General features: G+C 50.1%; 1 pseudogene; it reads right to left on the reverse strand.

Annotated features, from left to right (window-relative positions):
• Window positions 1–289: 289 nt before the first annotated feature.
• On the reverse strand, window positions 290–7,942 carry LOC149122866 (zinc finger protein 628-like; annotated as a pseudogene).
• Between the last annotated feature and the right edge of the window lie 5,553 nt (window positions 7,943–13,495).

Here is a 13,495-nt window from a genome sequence, read left to right on the forward strand (position 1 = left end):
GCATTGTTACTGGGGAACTCCCAGATGATCCTCTCCACTACACACTGCATGGGCTAAACAGCACCCTCCTGTGTCAGCATGACCAGCCTCCTGCAGCTACATTCTGCCTTCCTCCACATGGGCTTCCCGTCTTGCTCTCACAAGCTGTAAGAACCTGGTCAGGATGGAGCCTCTGCCTTGTCTCTCTGGAACCTTCTGGGAGGAGTGTCTTGGAAAATGGGGTTGACAGAGACCAACCCTGTCTTGTGCATTCTCAGCCTGTAGCCCAAGCTGCAGGCCAACTTCACAATCAATCCAGCTTCCAGCAGCAAGGACTCCAGGCCAACAGGGAGGCCAACTGGGGTCCCAGGTCATACACCCAGTCAGGGGGCAAAACAGCAGGAGAAGCAATGGAGGACAGATGCAGCCTGTACCAGAATAAGCAGAAGGAGCCCCCAGAGGACCCCACACAGTAGGTGGCCAGGTTCAAGATGATTCCTCCACAAGAACATGTGTCCATGGGGACCAATGCTGCTATTCCTACAGCCCCCGCAGCCTGCAGCTTCCACTGATGTAGCCACCACTGGCTTCCCAGAGACTCCCTATCATAACCCTGGGCCTGGGGCCAACAGCATGCCAGGCACAGACTGTGCTGATAAAGAGATGAGGCCTTAAAAATTTAGAAGCAGATTAAATGTCAAGGATTAATTAAATAATATTATCAATTCAATAAAAAGGTTGATGTTCTTCATAATATGTTGATTTAATTAATTTTTAAATATCTAATGCAGGGGCCAGAGCTGTGGCATAGTGGGTAGAGCCATGTGCTGGCATCCCTTAAGGGCACTGGTTTGAATCCAGGCTGCTCCTCTTCTGATCCAGCTCTCTTCTTTGACCTGGGAGAGCAGTGGAGGATGGTCTAAGTCCTTGGGCTCCTGCACCCACATGGGAGACCTTGAAGAAGCTCCTGGCTCCTGGCTCCTGGCTCAGATAGGCCCCACTCCAGCTGTACTGCCATCTGGGGAGAAAAACAGCAGATGGAAGACCTATCTCTCTACCTCTGCCTCTATGTAACTCTGCCTTAGTAAGAAAGAAGGAAAGAAGGAAGGAAGGAAGGAAGGCTTTCTGAAAGTCATTTAATTGTAGTACGTGTGTTTATGAAGGAGGGGGTGCCTGTGTGGTATTTAAAAAAAAAATCTAATGCCAGTGCTTCTATTTAACTCAGATCCATTTAATAGTAGGGAAAAAAGACTCAAAATTCACTTCTAATGAATGGTATCATGTTAATAATGTATCTTCCCCGGCTGCTCCAATTCTGATGCAGCTCTCTGCTGAGGTCTGTGAAAGCACTGGAAGATGGCCCAAGTCCCTGGGGCCCTGCACTCACAGGGGAGACCCTGAGGAGGCTCCTGGCTCCTAGCTCCTGGCTCCTGGCTTCTGGCTCCGGGCTTCGGATCGGCACAGCTCCAGCTGTTGCAGCTAATTGGGGAGTAGACCAGCAGATGGAAGACCTTTCTCTCTCTCTCTCTCTCTCTGCCTCTGCTTCTCTCTCTGTGTGTAACTCTGACTTTCAAATAAGAAATAATTTGTTTTAAATATAATATATCTTTCCAGAGTGGTTTCTAAATGCCTATCAGCAGGGCACAGGAATTTGTATGCATGAACTGTTTTTTTCTTCTGTATCCCTCCCTTCCTCCATCCTCTTTTCTTTCATTATAGATTAAACAATGCAGCATTGATACATGTATGCTTTGTTGCAATTTTTCACGAGTATGCAACATTCTTTGTAAAACAAATACAACGTGATCTGGTCACTTATTGATTGATTTTAGGTTTTCCACACATTTTAATGATGATCACAGACAACATGTAACCAGTATAGCAGTTTATAAATCAGCTACTGCTTTTGTAGGAAAGATTCCTACTTGATGGGTTACTAGTGAAGAATAATACACATTTTAAATTCCAATAGATACTCTCTAGATTTTCCATAAAATTTACACGAAGTTAAATATCTACCAGTAATGAATACCTTTACAAATGTCACTGATGTTATATATGAATGTTAGCCATCAAAAAACACACTGAACACTGGAATAAGGGAAAGGGTTTATTGGAGAACACCCAACAGACCGGAGTGAAGGGGCGGTGAAGGGAAAGAGAGAGAAAGAGTATAAGAGAGAGAGACAGAGGAGAGGAGATAGTGAGAAGATAGAGCAGAGAGAGGAGCCAAGAGAGAAGAACCAAGAGAGTGCAGGAGAGAAGGGCCAAGAGAGCAAGCCCTTTTAAAACTTTGCCTTTTAAAACTGTGCCCCAGGGCGGACAGGGAAGCAGGAGCAGTGAATCCCATTAGGATGGGGGTGGAGCTTGACCACAGAGGTTGGGCCATGTGGCCACCTGGCTAAACCTGGGCCAGTTTCCCAACAACTGACAGCAGCAAAGTTTTTGGTCTAGTAGTCAAATAAACCTCAAAATTTTAATTTACATTACCCTGACTGCTAGTAAGTTTCCACAGCTCCATTTTTTTCTCACTATAATGGTCCTCTTACGAATTAACTCTTTATATTCTATATCCATTTTCATTCAGGGATTCATTTTGTTTACATAAGTTCATGGAGGCTCTAATTTAATATAGTGTGAATATAATGTTTTCTTAAATACATGTCAGCATTGTCTCAGATGTTTTTAAATTTTGTTGAACAGAAGCCTTAAATATTTTATGTAATTTAATAGTCTTCATTTATGATTATTATATTATGGTCCTATACTAGATGAAAAATCTGACTACCAATTATCACTCTTGACTCTTGATATTATGTAATTATTTATTCATGTATATACATAATTCAGATTATCAAATATAAATTTAAAATTTTTATAATATATATTTGCTTTTATGTATGTTCTATACTTAAAGCCATTTTAGTGCCTATATTAGCTTCACATATGTTAAAACACAAAAATATGCTGCAGTTTATAAGTAACTTGACAGCTGTCTAGAGTTGGTCATTTTCTCATATTTCCTTGCTGCTTTTTAAGCCTCAAAAATCTTTTGAAAAAATTTATCTTCTATAGAATGCAGGCAATTCATGTTTTTCTGAAAATACTATAATTCTTTGCTAAACTCCTATTTATTGTTTAATGTTAATCCTTTTATATATGAAAGCAGAAAATTATGAAGGACAAAAGTACTATGTTGTTATAGGGACTCATGGTTTTCTTTTTGCTTGCTTGGGGGAATGAGCATCAGGACAAGGTTCAGGAGAGACCATATCACTGTACCCTGAGAACTAATGCAGCTCAGCAAATAAAACACTAAATGAACACGTGAGTATTCACTAGTGACAAAGTGTGTTTTCAAATTATAAAATCCATACAGTTTCGAATTTCACAAATGAAATATTTTAATATCATGGTAAATTATATTAACCAATTAATATAACTTATTTAAATAATTATTATTTATTTAAATAATTATTTAATAATTTAGATTAATTGAGATATGCAATAAGTTTTCTCCCATTTTTGGATGTACACTTCATGCTCACTTTTTCATTTAATAACAATTTTAAAGTATGATTACTCTAGATACTAGAGATATAATTTTATCATTTCTATGGAATGATTAATAAAAATTTTTAAATCAACAGTTTAATTAGGGGGCCACCATTGCAGTATTGCTAGTTAAGCTGCCACCAGTGACACTGGCATCTCATATCAACACTGGTTTGAGTTCTGGGTTTTCCACTTTTGATCCACTCCCCTGCTAATTCACCTGAGAAAGCATTGGAAGATGGACAAATTGCTTGGGATCCTGACACCTGTATGAAAGCCCTGGTTTGAGTGTGAAGCCCCTGGCTTAGGCCCCACCTGGTCCCATTCATTGTAGTCATTTTGGGAGTGAAATAGTGGATAGAAGATCTATTTTCCCCCACCCTCTATTCCCGTACCTCTTTGCCTTTCTCCCTCCATTCCTCACTTCCTCTTTCATCCCTCTTTACATTTGCCTTTCAAGTAAATAAAACATGTGGGTTTTTTGCAAGGTAGCAAGGTTTAATGAGGTAGAGCATCCATCAGGACAGATGGGACAGAATCTGAGGGAGAGTGCCCAGGCTATTAGATGGGGAAATGCAAAGTTACATGGTTTAATGGAGAGAATACACGTGACAGGGAAAAGTGGGCAGCTATTCAGGAATGTCTTAAACTTTTGGAATTGAAATTCAAGTTTTAAAAACTGTACCTAAGTTATCTTTTATAAATGATGGTTATGATTTCAAAAAATGTTCCACAAAAGGAATTTCTGTATTCCTCTTTCTTTTTTCACTAGTAACTTGGAACTTTTTATAAACATCCCCTGATGAATGACAACATATTTGTCCAGTTTTGATCTTTGAATATGATTATTTATGACTGACAACAGTCAAATAAAAACATATTTATAAACTGAGCCAATTTAGCTTGATCCTTTACTGACTTTTAGTTTCATGGGCATTTTGTCCATATACAACTCACATCAACCATTAACTGAATTATTTTCCACTTAAAAATTATGGATACTGATTATAAACATAAGGTACAGTTTTGCTAATATGTAGGGGATTACAAAAGACAGGGAGAAAATTACAGGAGAAATAATTTACTTATTTACATCACCCCAGTGTTGTTTAAAGAATTAACACTTATAGTTAGTACTGCCTAATATGTATCCTGTGACATATATAAAACCACATTTCCTAAATGAGTTTCCAAATAATTTTATATGGAATTTAGAAAGTCAATTTCCAATGGTAATTTTAATAAGTACTCATAGCTTTTTAAAAGTGATATTATAGCATTCTATTTTCCAAAAACTCTTATAAAACTAATTTATCTCAAAAATATTGGATGTAAAGTTTGCATTTCAAACAATGAACTTCTCTTTTTCCAGAGCTATTCAATTCAGAATACAAAATATTACTGTTATTATTTAGAAAGCTGGATATCAAAATATCTTGAAAATGGTAAATTATGCCAATTTTATTTGTGTGGGTATGACGATTTCAACTTTGAAGATAAATACCAGTTGGTAAATACGCGTTAAATGATTCCACAGATATATAAGTGCATAGTAAAGTATTTTATTTCTTATCATTACAAACATAAAAATTCTGAAAAATGGTCAAAAATTCGATCAAAAATTTGGAAATGGCATTCAAATATTTCTCTCTCTCTTTTTTTTTTTTTTTTTTTTTTTTTTTGAGATCCGCGGTCTTTATCAACCAAGCTTGCCTGCAGGCCCTGCATTCTGCAGGCGGGGTCTGCGTGAGGCGGGCGCGGACACTTGTGGGGCCTAAACACGTGTGCACCAGCTGGACGGAGGGCAGGGTCTGCACGATCTGGATGGAGGACAGGGCCTGCGGGGTCACGACGCCAGGCCCAGCTTCTGCGGGGACCACTTGTGCCATCTGGGCCGGGGAGCGGCGGGGAGCCTGGCGGGGCAGCCATGGGGCCAGGCGGCGGCGGCGGGGCCAGTAGCTGCAGCGTGGCTACGCCTCCCCCGGCTCTACTGCTCTCCAACAGCTCGCCTGCGGGGGCGGTGCGTATGGTGAGAAGCTTCTGCCCGGGTGAGCTGGGGGCGAGGGTCTCAACCTCCTGCACGCACAGCCCAGTCTGCTCCCCATCCGCCTCGCTCAGCACCAGCACGCTCTGCAGCCCCTTGTCCGTTTGCAGCGTCTCGAAGAGGACGTCCTGCACCACCCCCGTGCCGGCCTCTGCGTCCCCACGCCTCCTCAGGGCCTGGGCACGTGAGCAGCTCCTCCGAGGCTCCACTCTGCACCACCAGCAGGTTGGGGACCTCAGTGGTCACGGTTGCCCCGCCGGAACCCGACTGCTGGTCCGCTGTGGGCTGGCTGCAGCTGGACCCCACTCACTTCCTGCGGCCCTACCTCCCCGCCCCCTACGTTCTACAGAACAATCAGGCTGTGCCCTCCGCACCAGCGTCCGCAACGCCCGCCCTCCCCCTGCCCCCCAGACCTCCGGACCTGGCAGCCACATGACTCCAGTCCCCTGACCGGCTTTCTCCACTGCCTGCTCACACGGCCTCCCGCGGCCGTCCCCGGCTCCAGCGCCGGCGGAGGGCAGCAGGATGAGCTTGGGGGGTGCGGGCGGAGCTGGGGGTCTGGGGGGCTGCAGGCTGCTGAGAATCAGCTGGAGGCCCTGGGCGGTCTGCACTAGGAGAAACGTCTGCGAGTTGGGGACTGCTAGGTCCGGGACCGCGCCCCCCACCCCCCACCCCCACCCCCACCTCGAGGGAGAGCGTGGCCTGGAGGTGAGCGAGCATGTGCATGTCCTCCGTGGCCAGCGGGGCCGAGGCGGTGGCCAGCGGGCCCGGGGCGGCGGCCAGCGGGGCAGGGGCGGGCCGGCCGCGGGGGCTGCGATGCAGGCAGCGCTGGCGGGGGCGTGCGTCCGCTTGTGCCGCTACAGGTAGGCGGCCATGACGAAGCCGCGGCCGCACACCGGGCGGGCAAAGGGCGATCGGCCTAGTGCTCTGGTGCTGCTGCGGGTTGGAGGTCTGGGCGAAGCTCTTGCCGCAGACACCGCAGGCGTGGGGGCGCTTGCCCCTGTGCATGCGGCGGTGGCGCTGCAGGCACGACGTGTTACGAAGGCCTTGCCGCACTCCCCGCACGCGGTAGGGGCGCTCGCCCGAGCAACCATAGGTGGTACTGGTAGTGGGACGACCACTTGAAGGTGAGGCCGCACTGGCCACAGGTGAAGGCGCGCAGCCCCGTGTGCATGCGCTGGTGGAAGGCCAGCAGGGACGATCGCTTGAAGGCCTTGCCGCACTCGCCGCACTGGTAGGGCCGCTTGCCCATGTGGTTCCGCAGATGGTACCACAGCCCTAGGAGCCCTTGAAGGACTTGCCGCACTCGGCGCGCTTGTAAGGGCGCTCTGCAGAGGCCGGGCGGGGGCGGCGGGAACCAGCGGTTCCTGGGTGCAGGTGACCTCGGCGCCTCGGCCTGCGGGGGAGGGCGCCCGGCCGCCACCTCCTCCACGTGGCACTGCTGGTGCGCCAGGAGGCTGGCCAGCTGCGGAAGGCGCCGTCACAGCTGCCGCAGCGGAAGGCCTGCCCGGCGGGCGGCCCGTGGCTGTGCCGGTGGCTGGCCACCGTCCTGAAGGACTTCCCGCAGGGCAAGCAGGCGAAGCCGGGCGCGGCGGCGGGAGCGGGCTGTGGCAGAAGGGACCCGGGGGCCAGCGACGCCGGCGGGTCGACTTTTGGCGGCTCGCGGGGCGCGTCCTGGGGCCCAGGGCACGGCTGGTGCTCCAGCAGCAGCTCCTCGCTGCCGAAGCCCTGCTCGCAGCCTTCGCAGCGGTACACCAGCTCCACCGTGGTCTCTGCGGCCCCAGAAACAACTCGGGCACCACAGGCGGGGGCGGTGGCGCGGGGGGCGCAGAGGGGCTGGACGGCTGCAGGTAAGCCTCGGTCACCAAGACCTTGCCGGTGTCCGGGTAGGGCTCCCGGAGCGGCGGGGGCCGGCGGCGAGCGCGGGGTTGGCGGCGGCTGCGGGGCCTTGCGTGCGCTGGTGCCGCAACAGGTTGGAGGAGTGCGTGAAGGTCTTGGGGCAGAGCGGGCAGCGGAAGGGGCACTCGCCCGTGTGCACGCGCTGGTGCTGCCGCAGGTTGGAGGTCTGGGCGAAGCCCTTGCCGCGGACGCCGCAGGCGTGGGGGCACTCGCCCGTGTGCACCTGGCGGTGGCGCTGCAGGCTAGACGAGTTCTTGAAGGCCTTGGGGCAGTCGGGGCACGGGTATGGGGCCATTCTCCTGTGTTCGTGCGCTGGTGGTGCAGCAGCCGCGAGGACCAGCGGAACGACTTGCCGCACTCCCCACACTCGTACTGGGCTGAGGGTGCGGGGGCTGCGGGGCCCGGCTTCTTCCTGGCCCCCTCCGAGGTGGAGGCAGGCGCCATGTCTGCGTGGGAGCCGATCATCACACCTGGCGGAAGGATTCTGGGTCAGCGGTGGGCGCTACACTCAGCCTCAGGCCACACTGGGTGCCTCCCCGGGCCACCCACCCCCCAGAGGTCCCCCGTGGGATGTGCGCTCCCAGCAGCCCACGGTTGCCCAGGAAAAGAGGCTGGTAGTGTCAAAATGGAAACCGTCCGACAAATTAGGACAACGGGTCACCCTCGCGATGCTGGCCATCTCCCTGGACTGAGCAGCCTGGGCGCGGCCGGCAGGACTGTGCTCCTTGCCCGTACATCCAGGCCGCATCCTCTGCCGCCCACAGCTCCCTAAAGACCTCACCCACCTGCGCCTCCACACAGGCTGCGGCCCCGGCCTCGCCCTAACCCTTCAGTCTGACCGTAGCCTCTGCAGGGCTCTGGCCTCCAGCCAGTCCCCTTAGCCACCATCACTCTGCCTCCTGGCTCACCCCTCTTGGAACACCAAGTCCCTGGACACCACCAGGTCTGCGGCCCCTGCTGCTGCTGGCCCTCTGCCACTGTCCCGCCCCCATTCTCACAGCCCCTCCCCCAGCCCATGCTGGCCCCCGAGGCGGCCTGGCCAGCCCCACTGCATACATCGCCTGCTCTGAGGCTCCTTGGCAGCCTCTCTTCTCCCCAGACTCCAGTACCCGGTCCCCTCCTGCTCTAAGCGGGCAACTCTGCCACAGACCACACCGGTTCCAGGGAAAACACAAGCAATCCGGAGAGGAAGCCCTCAGCTTCCAGCCAGCGCGCCAGGGGCTCCCACCTCCCAAGGGAGCCCCGGCTGTCTATCAACTGCAGGGCAGGTGCTGCCGGCCTCTGGGGTGAGACCAAGAGTTCTTCTCAACACTGCAGGGTTGCAGGACCACCCCACGCAATGGAGAATGCTGAGACCCCTCCCCGACGCGAAGCCCACTGCCCTCCATGCCTGTGCCCTCGCATTCCCACAAGTCTCCCCCTGGGAGCTGTCTCCACTCCCAGGGCTGCACACCCCTGCCAGGCTGTGCCACGTGGACCTGGGACACCTCGGACTTCCCATGCCCAACTCCAACCCCAACCCCGGCTTCCTGCGCCCGCTTCAGCCCCGACTCAATCCCCGTCTTCTGTCTGAAGGTGGCAGCCGGGCCTTCCTTGCCGCCTTTCTCCCCCTGGCTCTCGGGAGGCGGTCCGCCAGCAGGGTCCGGTGCGGAACCCGGCCACTTCTGGAGGCCCACTTGTGTGCTGCCACCTCCTCTCCCGGAGGCCGCGCCAGGCCTCTGCCCCTGCCCCTTCCCTTCCTAACCCCATCTGTTCCCCACACAGCAGCTCCAGGGAGGCCACTCCACTCCGCTGCCCTGAGACCTCCCAGAGTTCCTGTTTCTGAGCCTGTGGTCTCCCCATGGCCTGCAGCCTCGTCCCCTCCGTGCCTTCTAAGGCTGCACCCCGCCCGCCAGCCTGCTCCCTCCTTGGGGCACCTGCCTGGCTTCTCCAGCACGCCAGCGTCCCCAGCCCCCGTCTCATCCCCAAGTCTTTGCCGACACTCCCCAGTCTCTGCCCCAGCCTCATCCGTGTCTCCATGGCACTCTTCGCCTCAGCGGTGGCTGGACCAAAGTGTTCCGTGGGACTATCCCGTGAACGCCACCAGTACCAACCACGCCCTGGCAGCCAAGACCACCACACCGGCTCCAGATGTCGCCAGACTGACTCGTGGGGCTTGCTCAACCCTCCTCTACCGCCACCAACGCCAACTGCTGTAGCCTCTGCTGCAGGGCCGCCGGAGCGTGCAGAGGACCACCCAGGGTGTGGCCTCCGCCATGATTTCCCAAATCATGGCCGCAGAAATGGGGGCTTGTGTCCAGGGAACGAATTCCTTTGAAGAATGAATGAGCACCCACCCCTTGAAACGGTAGGGGAGGCCTCTGCAGGGACCCGCGCGTGCCCAGAAGCTGATGCGCCTCTAAGAAGGCGGAGCATCGCCAGGGTCCGAGTGGCCAAGGCACCGCCCGCAGGTGCGCGGAGCAGAGCCTGCCCCTCCAAGGCCGGTCCACGCCCTTCCAGCAGGTCGGACTTCCTCTTTAAGAGGGCGCCGCCACTGAGCGGCCGGGGAGCTTTTCCTGCCATTACCTACACAGCCGTGACAACTCCTTTTAGGGGGCAAACAAACAACAAGAGGGGCGTCTTCTGTAAAACGCAGCCTCTGGCCCATTAAGAGGGCGGCGCCGGCTCAGCGGGCAAGAGTAGGCGATAAAATAGTGACCTTCCCTTTGAGGCACCCCTTCCGGTTTCACGCTCTCGGCTTCCTCAAGTCTCAGCCCTCCGGTCCCTCCCTCCACTCCCACCCCCACTCTCACCTGTGGCCCGACCCAGGAACAAGGGCGGGGAGTTCCAGGGCCTTCCCGCAGGGGCCAACAGAAAGGGAGGCCCCAGTAGTGGCCGCACGGCCAGGGCGGGGGGGGGGGTTCTGGGAAGGGGGGCGGGGGCGCGCTCCCTCCCGCGGCCCCCAGCACGAGTCACCCTCAACTATTTCTCTTTCAACCATTCTTTATTATCTGATGAGACTCTATAGAATTCAAGCTAAACAAATAAAAGATAAATCATTCAAATGTACTTCAAGATATTGAAAGAGATATGTTATGCAGGATGAGATTTTGAATTTTACAGTTTCCTTTTCTCTGGATGAAACAAAGTGTTGTGCATAAGAGTTATAGCACGAGCCTGATCTCTGGGGAGGAACACAGGAAAATAAAGAAATAAAAAAGGCAAATTAAAGTGAAAGAATGCAGGGACGCAAGTACATGATAAAACATAGACTGGTTATCTAGAAGGTGATATGAAATTGATTAATCATTAAATACATGAACTTACAGCTGTACAAAGAATCAGTACAGTGTCCTACATATAAAATATTCTATTATGTGTCTGAGATAAGTTGTGCCAAGTTGGATAACATACATATATAAGAAAGCATGTCCAAATATGTACAAAAGCGAACAATAATTAGGCTAGTGAATGTTTGGAAAGCATCCTATTTTGGATGCAGTATACACAACAAGCCATAGGAGAAATGTGCAAATCAGCTTTCATAAATATATACACATACTAAGGGTTCTTTCTTAAAGACTTATTTATTTAATTAAAAAAGTTACACAGAGAGGAGAGGCAGAGAGAGAGATAGAGAAAGAAAGAGAGAGAGGTCTTCCATTCTCTGGTTCACTTTTTACATGGTTGCAATGGCCAGAGCTGCGCCAATCTGAAGCAAGGATCCAGGAGCCTCTTCCAGGTCTCCCACATGGGTGCAGGGCCCAAGGACTTGGGCCATCTTCTACTGCTTTCCCAGGCCATAGCAGAGAGCTGGATTGGAAGGGGAGTAATCAGGACTCAAACCGGTGCCCATATAGGATACCAACACTGCAGGTGGCAGCTTTATGGGCTATGTCACATTGCTGGCAAAACATAATACAATCTTAAAACTGGAAATATAAATACTATTGAGATTCATGATAAATATTACAACTCAATGGCTATTCATAAACAGCACAGGATTAGGCTTACAGAAGTATATGCTTCCCGGTGCCACAGCTCAATAGCCTAATCCTCCGCCTTGCGGCGCCAGCACACCAGGTTCTAGTCCTGGTCGGGGCACCGGATTCTATCCCGGTTGCCCCTCTTCCAGGACATCTCTCTGCTGTGGCCCAGGAGTGCAGTGGAGGATGGCCCAAGTGCTAGGGTCCTGCACCCCATGGGAGACCAGGATAAGCACCTGGCTCCTGCCATAGGATCAGTGTGGTGCGCCGGCAGCGGCGGCCATTGGAGGGTGAACCAACAACAAAGGAAGACCTTTCTCTCTGTCTCTCTCTCTCACTGTTCACTCTGCCTGTAAAAAAGAAAAAAAAAAGAAGTATATGCTTTCATGGTCCGACTTATAACACACTTTTTTTAAATTTTCCCTCAAGATTTAAAAAAAGCTTGAGAGACAACATTTCTACTTTTTATCTGTACTCCCTGCCACCATTTTATACTTTCATTTTTTGAAAACAACCTCCTTTGAATGTGTCATAATTTGTATCACACTAAATACTTTTATAATTTTAATTTTTAGAGGCCTTTGGACTGAAGAAAATCTAGGTTCATCCATAGCAAAGCACATGGAAGACCCTGAAGTCTACACTTCATTAGCATTTAGAGAAATCTGTCACTAGAGAGAACTGTGATACACCTGTGCAGTGTCTGAGGCCCTCTCCAGAAATTAATTAACTGATCAGTAATTTTTGTAGTAACTTACACTGACATCAATTGCTCAATAATGTGTGTAGCAACTGGCAAACATTTTGGAAATGAAAGGAGGAGTAACACACATTTATGCTAGAAATTTCTCATGGAGTGCATGATAAAGACCATTAAGATCATCACACAGTGGTGATTTTTGTCCTTATTAGTCAAAGTTTTACCTTTAATAATCAATAAACATTAGCAGGGTAATTATATGCAAATATTGATTGGTTATCTATATAATAATCCAAGCAATGAGAATACATGTGACTCTTAGTGCCATATTCTAGAAAAAAAAGAATTCATTGGTATAGCAAAATAGTCATAGATTTGTGAACCAAAAACATGAGTATTCTAAACTATATAGATTTTTTCATATAAAGGAGGATATCATTATATTCATATAAGTGTATCTATGAACTCACTGAATCTGTTCTTTTTGTATTACTATCACATTAACATGAGAATTGATGAGAATTGTGCTGTAGTGATTATCATGTGTTTGCTATGGCCTTAAGAATCAAATGCATTAATAAAGTCCTTAAAATGTTCTTCTAAGGGCCGGCATTGTGTTGTAGTGGGTAAAGCCACTGCCTAGGTGCTGGCATCCCATATGGGTGCCGGTCGAAGTCTCAGCTGCTCCACTTCTGATCAGCTCCCTGCTAATGCACCTGATAATGAAGTAGAAGACCCAAGTATGGCCCAAGGACTTGGCCCTTTCACCCACAGGGGAGACCTGGAAGAACCTGGCTTGGGAGTGGCCTAGTTCCAACTGTTCTGGCCACTTGGGGAGTGAATGAGTGGGGGGAAGATTTTCCCTCCCCTTCCTTCCCAACCCTCCCCTCCTCTTCTCTCCCTTCCCCTCCCCTCCCCACCCCTCCCCTCTCTCCTCTCCTCTCCTCTCCTCTGCTCTTCTCTCCTCTCTCTAATTCTGCCTTTCAAACAAATACTTCTTTAAAAATGATTCACAAACTTCCTCTGAAGTATGAAATATCCTAGATCTTTATTTAAAAAAATCTACAGTCAATTGATGGGAAACATTTTGGAAAGTTAGTGTGAAGGAGCAGGTTTGGACTTTTTGAGTCAAATGAGCTATATTTATCTCACTTCAATAAATGTGTAACTTTGGACACATGAGTCACACTGAGCCTCACTTTCCTCATTGTTGACTTTTAAAGTAATCTCTACATCAAAGTATTGTGAGGGTGTTAAGTTTTGGAAACAACATAGAAAGACCTTAGTGTACACCAGGTTCTTTGTTTGCAGGGTCTTATTGGGTCTTAAGTTCAGGGCAATGTTGACTTCCCA

Source organism: Oryctolagus cuniculus, chromosome 13, assembly GCF_051225735.1.
Source record: "Oryctolagus cuniculus isolate XC-2025 breed Fujian yellow rabbit chromosome 13, ASM5122573v1, whole genome shotgun sequence".
NCBI lineage: Eukaryota > Metazoa > Chordata > Mammalia > Lagomorpha > Leporidae > Oryctolagus > Oryctolagus cuniculus.